The 18829-nt window shown below is 37.7% G+C and overlaps 1 protein-coding gene across 2 annotated transcripts in view; it reads left to right on the top strand.

Annotated features, from left to right (window-relative positions):
- LOC127631221 (E3 ubiquitin-protein ligase RNF34-like) overlaps positions 1 to 18829 on the top strand; it is a 243602-nt gene that overhangs the window by 104272 nt on the left and 120501 nt on the right. The window lies entirely within an intron of this gene.

The following is an 18829-nucleotide window of genomic DNA, read 5'->3' as shown; positions in this document are numbered from 1 at the left end:
CTGGATTTATTCTGAAGAGGTACTGTCTAGTTACAATATCAACACAAAGCTAGTCATTTTTATTAACAACTTTAAACTTGTTGATGTGCATGCCCCCACCTCCCCCACCCCCCAAATTAGTTCACAGTCAAAAATGGTTAATAATGTTGGCAAATTATGCAGTTGTATAATTTGTCAACATTATGAACAATGAGCATCAACAGATTTAAACTATGAAGGCAGAGAAACATTGCATCCTGTAACAATCTGCAGATGGATAACTTTGCTTTAAAAAGGGGTATTAATACACTTTGGTGTTGTATTTTTACTGTTGATTATTAAAGATTATGATCGTTATGCCCACTCTACATGGGGATAACGACTAATGTGTGCTTAATATGTACATAGTCATAAATTACAACCTGTGGGCACTTTAGCCGCATCCTTAAGTGAGTGTTGTTTCGCGGTTAAACGCTGCACATGCCGCGATGCCCTCTGTCGGTAGGGAATAGTAAGATGGCCGCCAGAGCACTTCCGGTAGCTTCACCTAATGCTGTAAGTTTTGAATTCTATGAGCAATCCAGTTATATATATAGATCAGTGGTCAAGACCTATTTTGCCATATGGTCTAGAGTTGCCCAAATGTGGCTGTTATTGAGCAGCTCAGAAAACGAATTCTGTGCTTGTGGTTTGTCAGACCCCTATAGTGGCGTCCTGCTGAGGGGGCAGTACTTTCACAGTTTGAGTGACAGGTGGATTTTGAACCTTCCAAACCCGGTTTCAACACATAGCTCTGTTTCTATTCAAGTGTTTTACTGTAGCTGAAAACTCCACTGAATGTTAATTAGGGACACACTCTCGCTCCCCAAATGGGCCAACTGATCAGAACTGAATGGACAGAGAGATGGACTGTTGTGTTGTGAGGTAAGAGAGAGAGAGAGAGAGAGAGAGCGAGCGAGAGAGAGAGAGAGAGGTGAGGAGGGTTAATATGAAATTATCTTACATTGTGGTTATGTTTTGGGTTTGGGTAAGTTAGACATTATGGATACAATTAGTTTTGGGTTAGGGATTAAATTTAGGAAACATCAAAATAACATTGATTGTTGGTTCCTTTTATTTTTCTCTATGGGATTAAAGTAATGCATTTTCGTACAATTGCTTACAATTTTGCCGTCTCATCCTATTATAAAGACTTGTCATGAGATCTGATTGGAATATTCATTTTTGGGCAACCATTTAATGGGGGTCTCATTAATGTATGTGTTGTATAAGTATCAACTTTTTTTTCAGATAAGTCTTCTAAAAAACCTTATGAGAAATAAAAGCAGTAAAAAGAGTATGCACACTCTAAACTTCCTTATCATAATGGTGCTCCTTTAATCAAGCACTGTACTCAGAACACCCCCCCCCCTCCATAATATTTCTTCTCTTCCTTTCTTTCTTTCTTTAAAGCCCACACCAACATAGTTCTTCAATATTTCCTTCTTAACAGCTGATTCTAACGTTCCCATCATTATATTTATAGATTATTATTTTAGACACACACACACACACAAACACACACATGTTGTGTTTCCATGTTTTATGGGGACTTTCCATAGACATAATGGTTTTTATACTGTACAAACTTTATATTCTATCCCCTAAACCTAACCCTACGCCTAAACCTAACCCTCACAGAAAACTTTCTGCATTTTTACATTTTCAAAAAACATAATTTAGTATGATTTATAAGCTGTTTTCCTCATGGGGACCGACAAAATGTCCCCACAAGGTCAAACATTTCGGGTTTTACTATCCTTATGGGGACATTTGGTCCCCACAAAGTGATAAATACACGCTCACACACACACACACACACACACACACACACACACACACACACACACACACACACGTAGTGTTTCCATGTTTTATGGGGACTTTCCATAGATATAATGGTTTTTATACTGTACAAACTTTATATTCTATCCCCTAAACCTAACCCTACCCCTAAACCTAACCCTCACAGAAAACTTTCTTCATTTTTACAAAAAACATAATTTAGTATGATTTATAAGCTGTTTTCCTCATGGGGACCGACAAAATGTCCCCACAAGGTCAAAAATTTCGGGTTTTACTATCCTTATGGGGACATTTGGTCCCCGCAAAGTGATAAATACAGGCTCACACACACATACTCTCTCATTAAAGGTAAGCTTTGGTTATTATCATACCATACCCAGATCTTTTCAGACTGGGAAATTGGACAAGGAAACACATACAGTGGCCCTGCAAAGTATATGGACTCTTAAGCCACTCATAGAATTGCACACATTTCATTGCATTAGAAAAAACAAAACAATCAAACAAAGTGGTATCTGCAAATAAATTATGCTAGACATTTTCTCAAAAGTAACTTCACTTTTATCAGCCATTTTTGCATTTACTTTAAACCAACAGGTTCCAAGATCATGAAGTCAATTCCCCTCAAGATCACAGAATAACCACAGGTGTAGTTCATCACATTAACTATGGGCCTGTTCCACTAACATCTGACAACCAGAAATTGTCCAAATATTTTGTGTCTTTTGAACAGTACCTCTATTGGTTTATCATTTGAAACATATCAAACTTCTCTTATAGAAACATTTTTCTTGATAAGTGTGCTTCTTCTATCTTTCTGTCTGTCTACTTGCTTGAATGACATTTCCACATTTTTAAGTGCTTAAAGGTATAGTTCACCCAAAAATCAAAATTCACTCATCATTTACTCACCCTCATGCCACCCCAGATGTGTATTTCAGAAGCTTTCTTCTTCAGAACACAAATTATGATTTTTTAGAAAAATATCTCAGCTCTGTAGGTCCATACAATAAAAGTGAATGGGTGCCAAAATTTTGAGTCTCCAAAAAGCTCATAAAGGAAATATAAAAGTAATCGAAACAACTCCAGTGTTTAAATCCATGCCTTCAGAAGTGATATGATAGGTGTGGGTGAGAAACAGATCAATATTTAAGTCCTTTTTGACTAGAAATTCTTCTCTCTGCGCAGTAGGGGATGATATGCATGAAGAGATGTGAATCACCAAAAACACAAGATGAAGAATATGAAAAGTGGAGATTCACTTTTATGCTGATTTATGTGATTTTTGGATTTCAACATTTTGGCACCCTTTCACTTGCGTTGTATGGACCTACAGAGCTGAGATATTCTTCTAAAAATCTTAATTTGTGTTCTGCAGAAGAAAGAAAGTCATACGCATTGGGGATGGCATGAAGGTGAGAAAACGATGAGAGAATTTTCATGTTTGGGTGAACTATGCCTTTAAGTCTTAAATACTTTTTCACATCCATAAGGCCACATTATGGTCTGTAATAATCTATTATGAGACTCTTTGATGTTTTATAACAGGCAGAGGTTCCTCTTTTGGAGCACTTTAGATAGACCCCCATGTTTACACGTCTGCCTGCTGCTGGTGGCCACTGACAAATTGCCCTTTTATGATGGCACATGGGTTTAAAGCCAATGTCAAAGCCATGTGTGTGCATCTTTTTCTCTCACTGACACAAATAACGGTCCCACTTTATATTAGACTGCTGTATGTACTTAAGAATTTTGTACAAGGTACAAATGATGTACATTAATGTTGTTACATTTTACTTACATTTAGAGTACCTGCATTTAATTACATTTGAAGGTACACTGTTAATCTTACCCCCAACCCTAAACCTAACCCTGCCCCAACACTTACCCTAAAACCTAACTCTAACTCCTACTCCTGAACCTGCCCGTACCTCAACTTCAATAGCAGCAAATGTGAATCTTGTGAGAATTTGCAGAACAACACAGTACAGTTCCAGTAAATACATTGTACTCAGGGCTGGACTGGAGAAATCGGCCCTGGATTTTACATGGCAACTGGCCCAAAAAGAGTGCGGGTGTTCGCTGTCCTCTTCTGCATATCGCGGCACCGTTTTGTGGTCCGTTCTTCATAACGCGACGGCTCATTTTAACTTATCGTGGCCCATTCAGCACGTTTCGCGACAGTCCCACCGGCCGGCTTGGTTCTCCCGATGGCCATTCCGCCCCTGATCGGCCCCAAAGTGCGTCGGCCCACCAGGAAAATGCCCGGTATGCCAGATTACCAGTCCAGCCCTGATTGTACTGTGTGTAGATTCATCTTAATGACATCTAATATTAAGTGTAACCCAAAGAACAAGTACCACACTGGTCACTGTAGGAGATTTTGCACAAATTTGATGGCTATTCTCTATAGACCTCTGCAGATTTCCAGTTTGTGTAAGCATTAAAGGTTTGAGTTTCCAGAAGACAAATGTAACAACTTGAAGAATTCTTCTCAAATTACGTAGATTTTAACAACTTTTTATAAAAAAGGAAGAGGAAAGGTCTCCATACATGCACTAATAGCAAAGCAGTTGACTCTTGTCCTATAAATGCAGACAGCTGTTTACATCTACACTGCACATACCATAGACTTCTATTGCATTTTCATAAAACTAACTATAATTTCTACAGAGTAACCATAACCCACACCTTCACCCTAAAATAACTTTTTTTTAATGTTTAGCAAAAACTACACTCTACTAAATTTATATAATAATATTTTTTACCAGACTAGGATGCCCCTGAATGTCTCAACATGAAGGGGTTTACTATCTTGATGGAGACTTTCCATTGATTATTAATGTTTTTACACAAAGCTAATGATATTTTCTATCCCCTAACCCTACCCTTACACATTATCCTCACACAACTTTATTGCATTTAAACATTTTTATTACAACATTATTTAGTATGTTTATTAAGCCATTTGCTCCTGTCTCCAAAATGTAGGCGAAACATGACCCACACACACAGACCCCTGTCATGCTTTTCTTTTCTTTTTTTTGGATTGTAAACAGACCAGATCTTAGTTGAGATTGTGAGGAGTTTCCCTATTCTAACCATTGTGTGAGTGTGTTAGTAGTGCTAGTGTTCGAACAAAGCGTCAGCTAACAACATAATTTCCCTTTGGCCATCTTTTGTGCGTTCATGTGTCGGTGTGGATTTGAGTGCTTAATGCTCTGTAATCCAAGTAAGGATTTAATGGACCATGACAAGGCCCTGTGGACCACAAACATGCAAAAGACAGAGGAAGAGACCATGAATGTGATAAAAAGTCTATACTGATGAATGCATGAGATGCCTTTAGTGTGACAGGTGGGTGAAAGAACTAACTCGAGCTCTTAAAGAAGGTTTCAGTGAACAACAAGAACAGACTTGCTAAAACGTCTTTTTTTCCCCTTCACCTTGTTCAAAAGTTGCTCTTTCTGGCTCAGGAGACATAATGGAGTTCTCAGCTGTGTTTTATTGAAGAATCAATGTTGTCTAGGATATTTCTCTTAAAATTCCCTATGAGAAATAAAAATAGAAAAAAAAAATAGAATTGTTAACATTATAGAGCTTTGAAATTTATATGGATAGCATAGCTCAGATAGTTTGTTCTTGACAAATTGAGTTCATATTGATATCTCAGACTTTTGATTGCAGACTTTATTACAAATCTGAGCTGAGTGTGTGACATTTTTTAGATCTTTTCTGTAACTTTAAGATGATTTACATGAAAGAAATTAGAGACTTTAGCAAAATCTAGCAAAATTTAGCATTTGCTCTTTATATAGTATAATTGCTGTCAAGGAGAAACTATTGAGACCTAATCTGGTTTTTATTTCCAATAGGCACATTCCTCCTGATAATATTATGATTACATTTGGACACACAGCAGGCACGCTTAGCCTCTCTGCATGCGATTGTGTACGTTCACAAATCGCTGCACTCGGACATTCAAGGTGGTTTATATTAGGATCCTCAGTGCAGAAGAGAGGCAGATGGCAAAAGATTACAGGATCCCCTCTCTCTCTCTTTCTCTGAGATGCTACTTTCCTGCATCTTAAGATGGAAGATGTTTCCTGTGATAGTTCTGCCTGTTGCTGATTTGGCATCATCCACCTCTCATCTGAAAGAAAGGGGAAAGAGCAGGAGACAGACAGGGAGGGAGGGGGAGTCTGCAGGGTCAAGCCCTGTAACCACTCCCCTCCCGGACCAAAGTCTAAACACAAGATGCCTTTCCGTTCATTCTGTAACAACACACACACACACACACACACACACACAAACACAAATATATTTCATATCATGATTTATTGGTTTAAGGGCTGATACAAGACAAGATATGAGACCATAAACAATAGGAGACAGAAATGTTAAAACCAGCATGATGATGTATTGTTTATATCTGTAGATGAGTCATTAACTAAATGTATAAGCCAAAGTTATCTTATCCTTAGTAGTTACTATTGTTTGTAAATGGGCAAACTGAAATAAGCACACACATTTACTTCATCGTGTTCACACGGGTAATTGGCATGTTAGCTCTTAATGTTTTTCCTCCAGACATAAACCATGCTATTAATCTATTAATGTAATTACTACTTAAATGTTTCCAGAAATCAGACATGCTGTGCCTTTTACATCACAGTAGGGCTGTAGATTAAACTAATTTTGTTTTGGCTTCCAACGATTATGAAAACAAGAAAATGGAGATAAAACGATTATTGTGCCGCGTTCCGTTTCACAATGAAACACCCCGGCATTATAACTTTAAAGCACCCTTTATTAAAGTTAAAATAATAAGGAAACGGGTTATGAAAATGAACTCCGAAACTGGCACTTCTCTGTACGGTCAGTGCCGTGTCTATGAGTTGCGAGAAGTGACCGGGGAAGAGACTGAATTTTCTCCAGCTGATGCACACTCTGGCGCGGGGACGCTCTTCACTCGCACGCATTTGCTGCAGCTAGATTATAACATGATGGCTCTTGAAGTAGTGAATCATAATGTATGTGTCATGTTCACTGTGCGTATCTTATGAAGAAAATCAGTGATATGCAGCTCTATTAAGAAGAGAAAGTTTGTTTTTTGTGAGTTAAAGATGGACCGAAGTGAACAAGGTGAGAGAGTGTAGTCTTAGCCCATTATACACTGGAACAAAATTAGTTTTGAATTAGACTTTTTTTGGCTTGTTTTGCAAAATAATATCTAAAACTCCTTTAAAACAACAAACATTTACTTTAGGAGCTATACTGCAGGAGAAAAAAATGGTTTATCGGAGAATGTTGAATACTAAATTTAATCAGGGTTCAATATTAACGCTTGTGATTTTTGAAGGGGCAAGTGAAAAATAATTTTACTTGCCGGACCGGACAAGCAGACTGAAGTTCATATTCTTTTTCTGCTGTTAACAATGATCCAGAACACGCCATTTAATAATTTGCATGCGATCTAGTAACAACTGTGCCCTGTTTGATTGACAGGCGGCGTATGTGTGTGTGTGTGTGTGCTGTACATACTCGCGCTAATGCACCTGAATGGTCAAATACATTTCAAAATTCAGCCAAAATGCCCGAAATGCCGGTACAGAGAGTGGTGTCTAAAGTGAATGTAAACAGCTGAGAAAAAAGCAGATTTGTATTAAAATGTCAGACTTGTAAATATAAATGTAAGCTAATAGACCTGCTGCTGTCTAGTGTGTCATTTTATAGTAATCAATCATCCATAAAAAGAGAAAACACTCACTGCTCTTGACGGAGTAACATCAATCTACTCCATACGCCATAATGACAAAGCAAAAAAAAGATTTTTGATAACTTTGCAAATGTATTAAAAAGATATAACATTGACATAATTATTCAGACCCTTAATTCAGTTCATTGTTGAAGCACCTTTGGCAGTGATTACAGCCTCAAGTCTTTCAGGGTATGATGCGACAAACTTTGCACACCTGGATTTGGAGATTTTCTGCCATTCTTCTGTGCAGATCCTCTCATGCTCTTTCTGGTTGGATGGAGACCATCGGTGGACAGCCATTTTCAGGTCTCTCCAAAGATGTTTGTTTGGGTTCAAGTCCGGACTCTGGCTGGGCCACTCAAGGACCTTCACAGAGTTGTCCTTAAGCCACTCTTGCGTAGTCTTGGTTGTGTGCTTGGGGTCATTGTCCTGTTAGAAGGTGAACCTTTGGCCCAGTTTGAGGTCTTAAGTGCTCTGGACCGTGTTTTCATTAAAGATATCTCTGTATTTGCTGCATTCATTTTTCCTTCAACCCTGACCAGTCCCCTAGTCCCTGCCACTGAATAACACCCACACAGCATGATGCTACCACCGTTATGCCTCACTGTTGGGATTGTATTGATGAGCGGTGCCTGGTTTCCTCCAGACATGACACTTGGAATTGAGGCCAAATAGTTCCATCTTCGTTTCATCAGACCAGAGAATCTTGTTTCTCACAGTCTGAGAGTCCTTTAGGTGCTTTTATTTTGCTTTCTTGAACTGAGGAGAGGCTTCCGTCTGGCCACTCTGCCATAAAGCCCAGATCGGTGGAGTGTTGCAGTGATGGTTGTCCTTCTGCAAGTTTCTCCACACATGATCTCTGGAGCTCAACCAAAGTGACCATCAGGTTCTTGGTCACTTCTCTTGCCAAGGCCCTTCTCTCCGATTCCTCAGTTTGACCAGGCTGCCAGCTCTAGGAAGAGTCCTGGTTGTTCCAAACTTCTTTCATTTAAGAATTATGGAGTCCACTGTGGGGAACCTCTTGGGAACCTTCCAATGCAGCTAAAATATTTTTGTAGCCTTCCCCAGATCTGTGCCTCGACACAATCCTGTCTCTGAGCTCTGCAGGCAGTTCCTTTGACATCATGTCTTGTTTTTTACTCTGATATGCATTTTTAGCTGTGAGATCTTATATAGACAGGTCTGTGCTTTTTCAAATAAAATCCAATCAATTGGATGGTGGACTTCAATCAAAGTATAGAAACATCTCAAAGATGATCCAGAGAAAGGGGAAGCACCTGAGCTAAATTTCATGTATCATAGCAAAGGGTCTGTATATTTATGTCAATATGATTGTAAAGGGGTTAATGGACAAGGAGGAGGCGAGAACCAGCTTGACAATATAAATAACAGTTTAATGAAGAAATAAACGAAAAATACACAAACATAAACACACAGAGCAGCTGCCTGTCATTCTCTCTCTCTCTAACTGTCGTCACCGGCCACTTTATCCCTTGCGCGCCCCCATCAGGCTGATTGACCAGGCTTGCATTGTTCCAGCCCGGCCCACCCTCCTCCGCTCTACAATGATATTTCAGTTTTTTCTTTTTAATACATTTGCAAAGTTATAAAAAAATCTGGGTTTTGCTTTGTCGTTATAGGGCATGGAGAGTAGATTGATGTGAGAAAAAAAAAAAAATAATTTAAAAGCATTTTAGCATAAGGCTGCAACATAACAAAATGTGGAAAAAAAAATGAAGGGGATATCTGAATACTTTCTGAATGCACTGTATATATATATATCTTACAAAAAATAACAGGAATTTGTTTTGTTACATGTGGGGGAGGGAGAATGAATTGTATAGTGGGGATATAAATTGTATCATAGATGTATGCTACATGTGATGATTGTAAAAAATGTATTGTAACACGAGGGTCTAAGAAGGATTTCCCAGCGATGGGACAAATAAAGTATAATCCATCAATCAGGACTGGTCTTACTGGGAATTCGGCAACAGTTGTTAGAAAGTTCTTCAACTGAAATTGGTCCGTTATTACCGAAATTCAAACAACTGACCCCAGAGACCGAAGCTCGAAGTTTTGTTGAATGTATGTTTGGGCATGTGTTCCATTTCCCAGTAAAATGTCCACAGAGTGGCGCAATTAGTGAGTTGTTTTAAGTTGCAAATGACATAATACAGTCAACAGGAATACATATTTTATTAACCATATGCCTTAACCCAAACCCCAACACTAAACCTAAGCATTAGTAGAGTGAAAATGTAATTTTAGGATGAAAATACAATCTTTGAATTGTGCTCACTATTGCTTATGTGAACACGATTACCTCCTGGTTTCCATGGGACGAGAACCCATGTCTCAGAGGTTGCTCATGCAACGTCCTATCATAATATAAATAATATTAATTAATGCAAAAATATATTATGTGTGGATGATGCTTGTCAGTAACTCGGCAGAATGGGGTTGATATCAGGGCAGTGGAACATTAGGTAGCAACATGTTGATTTCCTGTGTGCTCATATTGCAATGCCATCAACATTTCAATCTTTTCCTCACTTAAATCTTTTTAGAAGACTTGGAATATAGTGCATAAGTCAAACTGACTACTGTTATGACTTTATGGTACTTTTATGTCCCTTTTTATCTTAACACCCCTTGCTTACTGTCTGCTTTCATTGTATGGAAAAGATCAGCCAAGACATTCTGTTCAACTCTTTTTGTTTTTCACAAAAGAATGAAAGTCGTACAGTTTTGGATCAAAATGAAGGCTGCTGTAACCAAACAATGTCATGGAAGGATTCAGCCCTGGTTTGTTTGGTGTCTTCCCTCGTGTTGTTGCGGGTGTGGAATTAATTACTCAGCAGCGTTGCTCAGCAACACTTATTTCTTTCCAGGTATTCTATTTCTAAATTATTTCTCCGTCCCAACATATTGTTTTGATTTAAACATAAAATTATTTGTAATACATTGTGTCACTGATACAGCATTACTTATGAAAAAAATACAAATTTAAGCAGATTGGCCTCAACTCTGCCACAATGTTCAGTTTGGAGCAGAGCACAATGACTGCAGCTTATGGGGTCATCACAACAACATAAACACACACAGAGATTCTGAATTCTTTTCTCTTGTATTTGACCCCTCACCTGTACGGTAATTTGTAATAGGAGGTCAGAAAATGGAGCCCCTAAGACAAACCCAAACACATCTGTGAGCCCTCCCTTTCTCTCCCTCTGACAGTCTACTCCTGCAGGGCGAGGTTTATGTGTGTGAAAAGTGACTGAATGGTCATGATGATGATGTGTTAATGATCTCTTATGAAATTATGCAAATTAAACCAGCACTCAGCCATACACTCACATACAGACAGACCACGCCAGTTGCTCTATGACCACACACAGAGCCAGAGTCAAAAATTAACAGTCTGTCAACACACAACACCGCATGTGTCTGTTTCTCTACACACAACATGAGCTACTACCTCTTCCCAGGCGGTCCCCATACCCTGTGCATTAGGGACCCATTTCTGTTGGGCACAAGTCCAGAAAGAAAGAGAAAAGGAGTGTGAAAGAGTGAAGGAGTGAGAGAGAGAAAAAAAGAGAGAGAGAGAGAGAGAGAGAGAGAGAGAGAGAGAGAGAGAGAGAGAGAGAGAGAGGAGCAGGGTTGAAAAGAAGGATAGAGGAGATTTTTAAGGAATAGCCTAGTTCACCCAAAAATGAACATTATTTCTTCATTTACTTGCATGACATCCCAGATGTGTATGACTTTCTTTCTTCTGCTAAACACAAATGCAGATTTTTAGAAGAATATTTCAGCTCTGTAGGTCCTTACAATGTAAGGGAATGGTGGCCAGAATTTTGAAGGTCCAAAAAGCACATAAAGGCAGCATAAAAGTAATCCATACGACTCCAGTGGTTAAAGCTGTGTCTTCAGAAACAAAATGAAAGGTGTGGGTAAGAAACAGATCAATATTTAAATCCTTCTTTACTATTAATCTTGACTTTCACTTTCACATTCTTCTTTCGTTTTTTGGCGATTTGCATTATTCGTGCATATTGGCACGTACAGGTTGTGGCTGGTCAAAGGTGGAGATTTATAGTAAAAAAAAAAGGCATTAAATATTGAATTAAATATCTTTTCTCATCCACACCTATCATATCACTTCTGAAGGCATGGATTTAACCACTGGAGTCTTATAGATTACTTTTATGCTGCCTTTATGTGCTTTACAGAGCTGATCTTTATTTTTGGCCACCATTCACAGAGCTGAGATATTCTTCAAAAAATCTTTGTTTTTGTTCTGTATACATCTGGGATGGCATGAGCGTGTGTAAATGAGAGCATTTTCATTTCTGGGAGAACTATACCTTTAAATTAATATTATAAAGGTAAATTGGTCAGAGACATGGCCAGGCTACTGTGTTATATTTTATTATCTCATAATCAGTCATATAATTATTTCGGCTGTGCTGTTTTATAAAAAACAAAAAACTAAAACAAAAAACAAATTAACTTTAAAGAATAAAAGAGAAATTAAGGAAACATTTTCGATTTAAAAGTGGATGAAATGTTTTTCACATTGCGCTTAATGTGGACAGTAAACAAGCAAACTCACTACATTGTTCGTTTACATATTAAACGAGTTTTTCAGTGTCCTCTCCACATTCGCTGATCTTTAGTGCTAATAGACTCAAATAAACCCTTATTGGACTACTTGAAAATCAGATGTATTGAGAATGGGTAGAGCCCCTTTTTTCTCCAATCAAGTGTTGTTCACCTTTGTTCCCGTGCTCATACCCCAACCCTTGACTTCCTAGAGGAGGCGCCCCATTACACCCTCCACACCCAATACACTCCAACTCTTCTATTACACAGTTCGTACACCCTAATTATAAGAAAAACTCACTCAAAAGCACAAAGTAATACAATTCCACTACAAATTATACTCCGCTGGAAGAATTTAATGGCACAGTTGAGCCCTAAAGGCTTGTTTAGGATTATGAAAACAGTACAAACAATTGTGTGTAATCCCAAACTATAGTAACCTTCTCTCAATCAAAAAACATTCTTCAAACCATCCAAGATACAAAACCTAATTATAAGATACAGTACATACATATGAATATATTGTATGGTATATTTTTTTCCAAAGAACAACCCCAAGAATAAAGTTTTTGCACATAACTCGCCCACTTTGAGCACTTTCATGTCCTAGAGTTTGATGTTAATTAAAATTAACACATTAAACCTTTTCCTTGTTGTTAAATAAAGGTAACATTAAAATGACTTAAAAACTTTTTTCCAGGTCTTCATCAGAACTCCATAGCAACACTATAAAAAACATTCAGAACACCTAAACAATCGTATACAGTTCCAAAAGCCTGGCAACCACCTATAACACCCCAGCATTGTGGCGGTAGGTTTATAGAAAAGACCGCTTACATACAGACATTTGGAATGCCAAAACAGCTGGCATTTAACGTAAACCCATATAACATTTAAAAAAGGTTTGTCCCTTATCAAATATTTCCTCCTCTTTTTTCCTTAACCTCCAGTTTTTCTAATCTTTCTGTTTTATCTAACTTTCTAGGGGAGTGTGGGGGCTTCTCCCATGACATCACAGACCTGGCTCGCTGCCATATAAACATCTGTGCAAACCTGAACTGCACAAAACCTGACATCTAAGTTGAGTTACGCTCATAGCCACAAACTCTTTCGCACATGCATAGTTGCGCGAGATTATCTTGCTATGTTTCCCCCTTCCTCATGGTTAAAGCTGCATGCTTAAGAGTGCAATGGGATTTTTCCTCTGGTGATAACGGCTTCCAACTGACAGAGATAAAACCCTCAAGTATCACATAACACACAAATATGTGTGTGTGTGTGTGTGTGTGTGTGTGTGTGTGTGTGTGTGTGTGTGTGTGTTTGTCTGTGTGAGTATGTAGCACAATTAATTTTGGTAGCAAAAGGGAAATGGCACTCTACTGATTGGCATCAAAGAAATATTTTCTGTTGATTGCAATTTTGGGAAAGCATGATATGTGACTGAGTTTAGAAGTGTGTGATAAAGCTTTATGTTCAGCTGACCTCAATGCAACTGAAAATACACACACACACACACACATGTTGTGTTTCCATGTTTTATGGGGACTTTCCATAGACATAATGGTTTTTATACTGTACAAACTTTATATTCTATCCCCTAAACCTAACCCTACCCCTAAACCTAACCCTCACAGAAAACTTTCTGCATTTTTACATTTTCAAAATACATAATTTGGTATGATTTATAAGCTGTTTTCCTCATGGGGACCGACAAAATGTCCCCACAAGGTCAAAAATTTCGGGTTTTACTATCCTTATGGGGACATTTGGTCTCCACAAAGTGATAAATACACGCTCACACACACACACACACACACACACACACACACACACACACATACACACACGCACACACACACAAACAAACAAATGCAGGACCCCTGCAGTCAATCAAGGGAAAAAGCACAGAGGTCTTCAGTGGCATATGCCTGTAATTAGTGGAGGAAAAATGAGGTATCAGGTTTTGTAGAGAATCTGATTATAACGGAAGGAAAGAAGTACAGATTATTAAGCAACATGATTTATCGGATCAGTGCATCTGCCAGAAAGAAAATAAATATAACGATTTTGAGAGTGTGGGAAGGATGCTAACAGAAAACACGATTAAACCTAGTATTATACACACACGTTTCAATACCATGTTTAAATCTGGTGGGGACTTCCCACTGACTCTAATGTTTTTATTTTTTATAAAGCAAAGTATATTGTTACACGCTAACACTACAGCTACCCCTTACTGAAACCTTTTGGGATTTTTAAACTTTAGTCCCTTTATTAAGCACGTTTAGATTGTGGGAATGTTTTCATCATAAAGAGCAAAACCTGACTAACACTCAAACGTTGACATGTTCATCCAAGAGCATAGATTTGTCTTGAACATCGGGGGGTGGGGGTGGTGGGTTACAGCGTGAAGCAGTTACATGTTTCCATTGATCATTATATAAATATTGGGTGGTTGTACCTGCTTGTTTTGATTAATACATCCCCCACGTTCCCCCGAAATCTACACCCCTGTGTGCATCCATCAATTTAAATCAAACACGGATGCTTCATAAAAAAAAACAAAGGAAATATCTTGACAGGAACTTAAAACAATGCATCATCAGTGTCTTAGGGAAATTGTGGGTATCACCTGTTCATTAGATACTATCCCCTACAGTAAACCAACCCATATTGCTTAACTCACCTTCCCAAAAAAACAGACAATGACAGGATGTTTTGTAGCAAGCCATTTTTTAAAACAAAAACATCTTTAAGAAGAGGAGCTAATTTGGAAGGAACATTTTGGCTTGTCAATAACAGCAGTCAGATTTAGAGCATCTGCCAATTTCCTCTTCTCACAGGTCGCTAGATTTATTAATACATATGCACAAATGCTCATGACTCTCTGTTTTTGTTACAGCCCACTCAGTATCCGCTCTTGCTCATTAACAATGCCACTGGGGTGACCTTTGACCCCAGCAGGACCATGCTTACTTCCTCTCTTGTGTGCATGTTTACTTTGATGTAACCGGAGGACATCTTTCTGCCAGCTTGTTTTCACACAGGAGACGACTAGGACCTTCCTACTGTTTAAACACACACACACACAGAGGAAAAAGGGGCACAATTTGTGTCATACTGGTAAAAGTTAGAAAAAGGAAAAGAGACAATTGCTTCATATCCTACAGGACACAGATTGTGTATGTAGTGCTCTTACACTTTCACTGCACTCTGACAAACATATACACGTGCGCACACTCTTATGCACAATGCACACATGTCGGATATTCACCCAGAATCTGAAAGCAGTAAATCTGGCTAAAATCATATACAGCCAAACAAGCTGGAAGACAAAGGAAACAGGATCATGTTAAGAGGATAAAGGGAAGTCTGGGAAAACCCTTTTTGTTCTGGATTGTTAAATGATAACAATCTGCTTTAAATAAAAAAAAAAACATTTTGGAGCAATGATGTTACCAAATATTCAAGATTAGTGACTTGGTCACTGTTTTAATGATGGTTTAAAGGGACAGTTCACCCTAATATGAAAATTCTCTCATCATTTACTGACCCTCATACCATCCCAGATGTGAAGGACTTTCTGTTTTCTTCAGAACACAAACAAAGATTTTAAGAAGAATATTTCAGCTCTGTAGGTCCATACAATGCAAGTTAATGATGGTCAGAACTTTGAAGCTCCAAAAATCACATAGAGGCAGCATAAAATAATCCATACGACTCCAGTGTTTTAATCCATGTCTTCAGAAGTGATATGATAGGTGTGAGTGAAAAACAGGTCAATATTTAAGTCCTTTTTTTTTTTTTTTTTTAATTCCATATCCTTTTTTTCACATTCTTTGTGAATATTGGTCAGGGCTTGTCACAAATTGAGATTTATGTGGAGACTTAAATATTGATCTGTTGCTAAAATCAATTCATTTTAATTGCTTTGACTTTCAACAACAACAACAAAAAAAAAACAGCCCTATGCCTTACCTTTGGTGTTATTTGCCTTATGTGTTATATGCCTTATGTTTGGTGGCATTATCTAAAAGCCTATTGTGTTGATAAATTGTGTTTCTGTATCTCAACTGGTAAAGCATGGCACTATTATGCCAATGTTGTGGATTCGATTCACACATAGTGATAAGTTGTTTCTTTGAATGAGCTATAAGACACATTGGATAAAATTGCCTGACAAATTATTCAGGAGATTTTCACTACTCTTATCTGACACAGACAGACTTTGATGTCAGAGTCCAGAAGCAGCATGCTGTGACAACTCAACCCACAAGTCTCATGCTAACGTTTATTACAGTAGTGCTTGTAGAAAGAAATTTGAACTCGACTCTTTATTACACTGAGGAATAGTTTAAAGACAAGCTACATATTACAGGACAGTCTAAACTCCTAACTTCCTGGACTTTCAGTCTATCTACAACATTCTTATCAAACGCAGACAGCTAAAAATCCAACACTCTCCCATTAAATCTTCTCAGAAGTACACATCCTCATCAACAATGAAGAGAAGAATTAAATATATAATGGCAGTTTAACTTCAGAGGTTAACCAATTTGGAAATAGAATGGAAAAACATCCTCAATGGAATGTATTATAATCTCCATCTCATAGGAAGCGAAATTCATCTATAATTCTTTCAAAAGCTTGAGAGAAACATTTAGCAGTCTCGGTTGAGGACACCCCAAAAAGGAAAATCAGTGGCAGATAAAAATATTATGATCTTTTTTGTGCCAAGATTTCTCATGATATTTAATGTTTACTGAAGCCCCATAGATGCCATCTTGCCGTGGTCTTCTCTATATCTATGTAGCAAATAGACCTATGCAAAAAAATAGAGTTCTTAGGTGCCTGTGAACATTAGGAACATTTGATATAGTCCGGGCCTAAGAAATATGTGGTATTATCCTGAGGCATGTCTGTCTATTTGCACAGGCAGCAACCTGTACCACCTTGGGGGGAAATAAGTGTCATCCCATGAAAAATTGCTTAAAATCACCAGCAAGTAAAACCACACTCTAAACAATCACATTTCAAGTCAATTATGTTATATAACAACACTCAATAATAAAAAATTAATTAAATGAATTTAAAACCTTGAAGACAGTGAATTCTCAAAAAGAACATATTCTGAAGAGTGACTTCTTAGTTTTATCTAATGACTGTAATGACACTTTAATGATACATTGAATCTAGTTACAAAAGTTATTATTTCCTTATCATGCTGGATTATGTAAATAAATTTTATTAATCTTTGGAAATCTAGATTTACAAAATAGTTTTCAATAAGGCTAAATATGCATATGGTGTATAGCTATAGCTTTTCTGTGCAATATTTAGCTTTACACCACTCATTTTCAAACAACATTTTGTAAACGTTTTGCACCCGTGAGACTCTTGATTATTGTTCAAATCAAGCCTGAAGTGCTGTATTTATTTGAAAGGAACTGATAACAATAACCCACAGACGGGTGTCTTGTGTTTCAATAGGACCTCTGAATTTGTGCCTCAGAAAGTTTTGGGCAATGAGTTATGGAAAGTAATACTTCGGCTACAGAGTTTTAAGGACATGTATATCAAACATTATATTAGCAGTTTTTGGTTCCATTCTTGTTGACCAAGAATGTCTTATATGTGTTTTAATTCACACACAGAGACAGTAGAAAATCAGTAGCTTGAATGCCATGAAAATAGAGCTTATATACATTGTAAAGATAAACAATATAAACAACATTGACAATATCAACATGGTCCCAAGAAACACTGCATTTAAAGAAAGTCCAAGAGTTTGAGAAGAACCCCTGAACAATGCACCCGATTTAGGAGATTGCAACTGAATTAATATTAAGTATTAACCTGTGCAGTTTGTCCACCTGCAGAGAGAAGATTTACTGGCACTATAGGTGTCATAACACTGTAAATTAACTGAACAGACGACTGCATATTTAAATGGGCAGAGTTATTTATGAGGCCTCTATCTATCAAGCCTTTAGATACAGACCTTATTCAGAGTAATGCCATGTTTATAGATTAATTCACCCAAAGTTGAAAATTACCTCATCATTTACTCACCCTCATGCCCTTTCAAACTCGTACAACTTTCTTCTGTTGGACACAAAGATTTTTTAGAAGAATATCTCAGCTCTGTTGGTCCTCAAAATGAAAGTGAATGGTGTTCAGATCTTTGAAGCTCCAAAATGCACATAAAGGCAGCATAAAAGTAATCTATATGACTCCAGTTGTTATATCTGAATCTTAAGAAGCGATATTATCTATGTCTCACCCACACTTATCATTTAAATTCTGAAGACATTAATTAAACCACTGGAGTCGTCTGTATAGCTTTTATTCTGCCTTTATGTGCTTTTTGGAGCTTCAAAGTTCCGTCACCATTCACTTGCATTGTATGGACCTACAGAGCTGAAATATTGTTCTAAAAATCTTAATATGTGTTCTGCAGAAAAAAAAGACATTAATACTGGGATGGCAGGAGGGTGGGTAAATGACGAGAGAATTTTTATTTTCGGTGAACTGTCCCTTTAAACAACAGTGTACACCATTGAAAGGACAGCCTCGTTTTCATTCCCGCCCAAAACCTAAATAAGGCCTGTAGATACAAATATGAGCAGTTTAACAGCT

The sequence above is a fragment of the Xyrauchen texanus genome, chromosome 37 (genome assembly GCF_025860055.1).
Source record: "Xyrauchen texanus isolate HMW12.3.18 chromosome 37, RBS_HiC_50CHRs, whole genome shotgun sequence".
NCBI lineage: Eukaryota > Metazoa > Chordata > Actinopteri > Cypriniformes > Catostomidae > Xyrauchen > Xyrauchen texanus.
The sequence above is the reverse complement of the archived record's forward strand: the minus strand, read 5'-3'. Positions and strand labels throughout refer to the sequence as shown.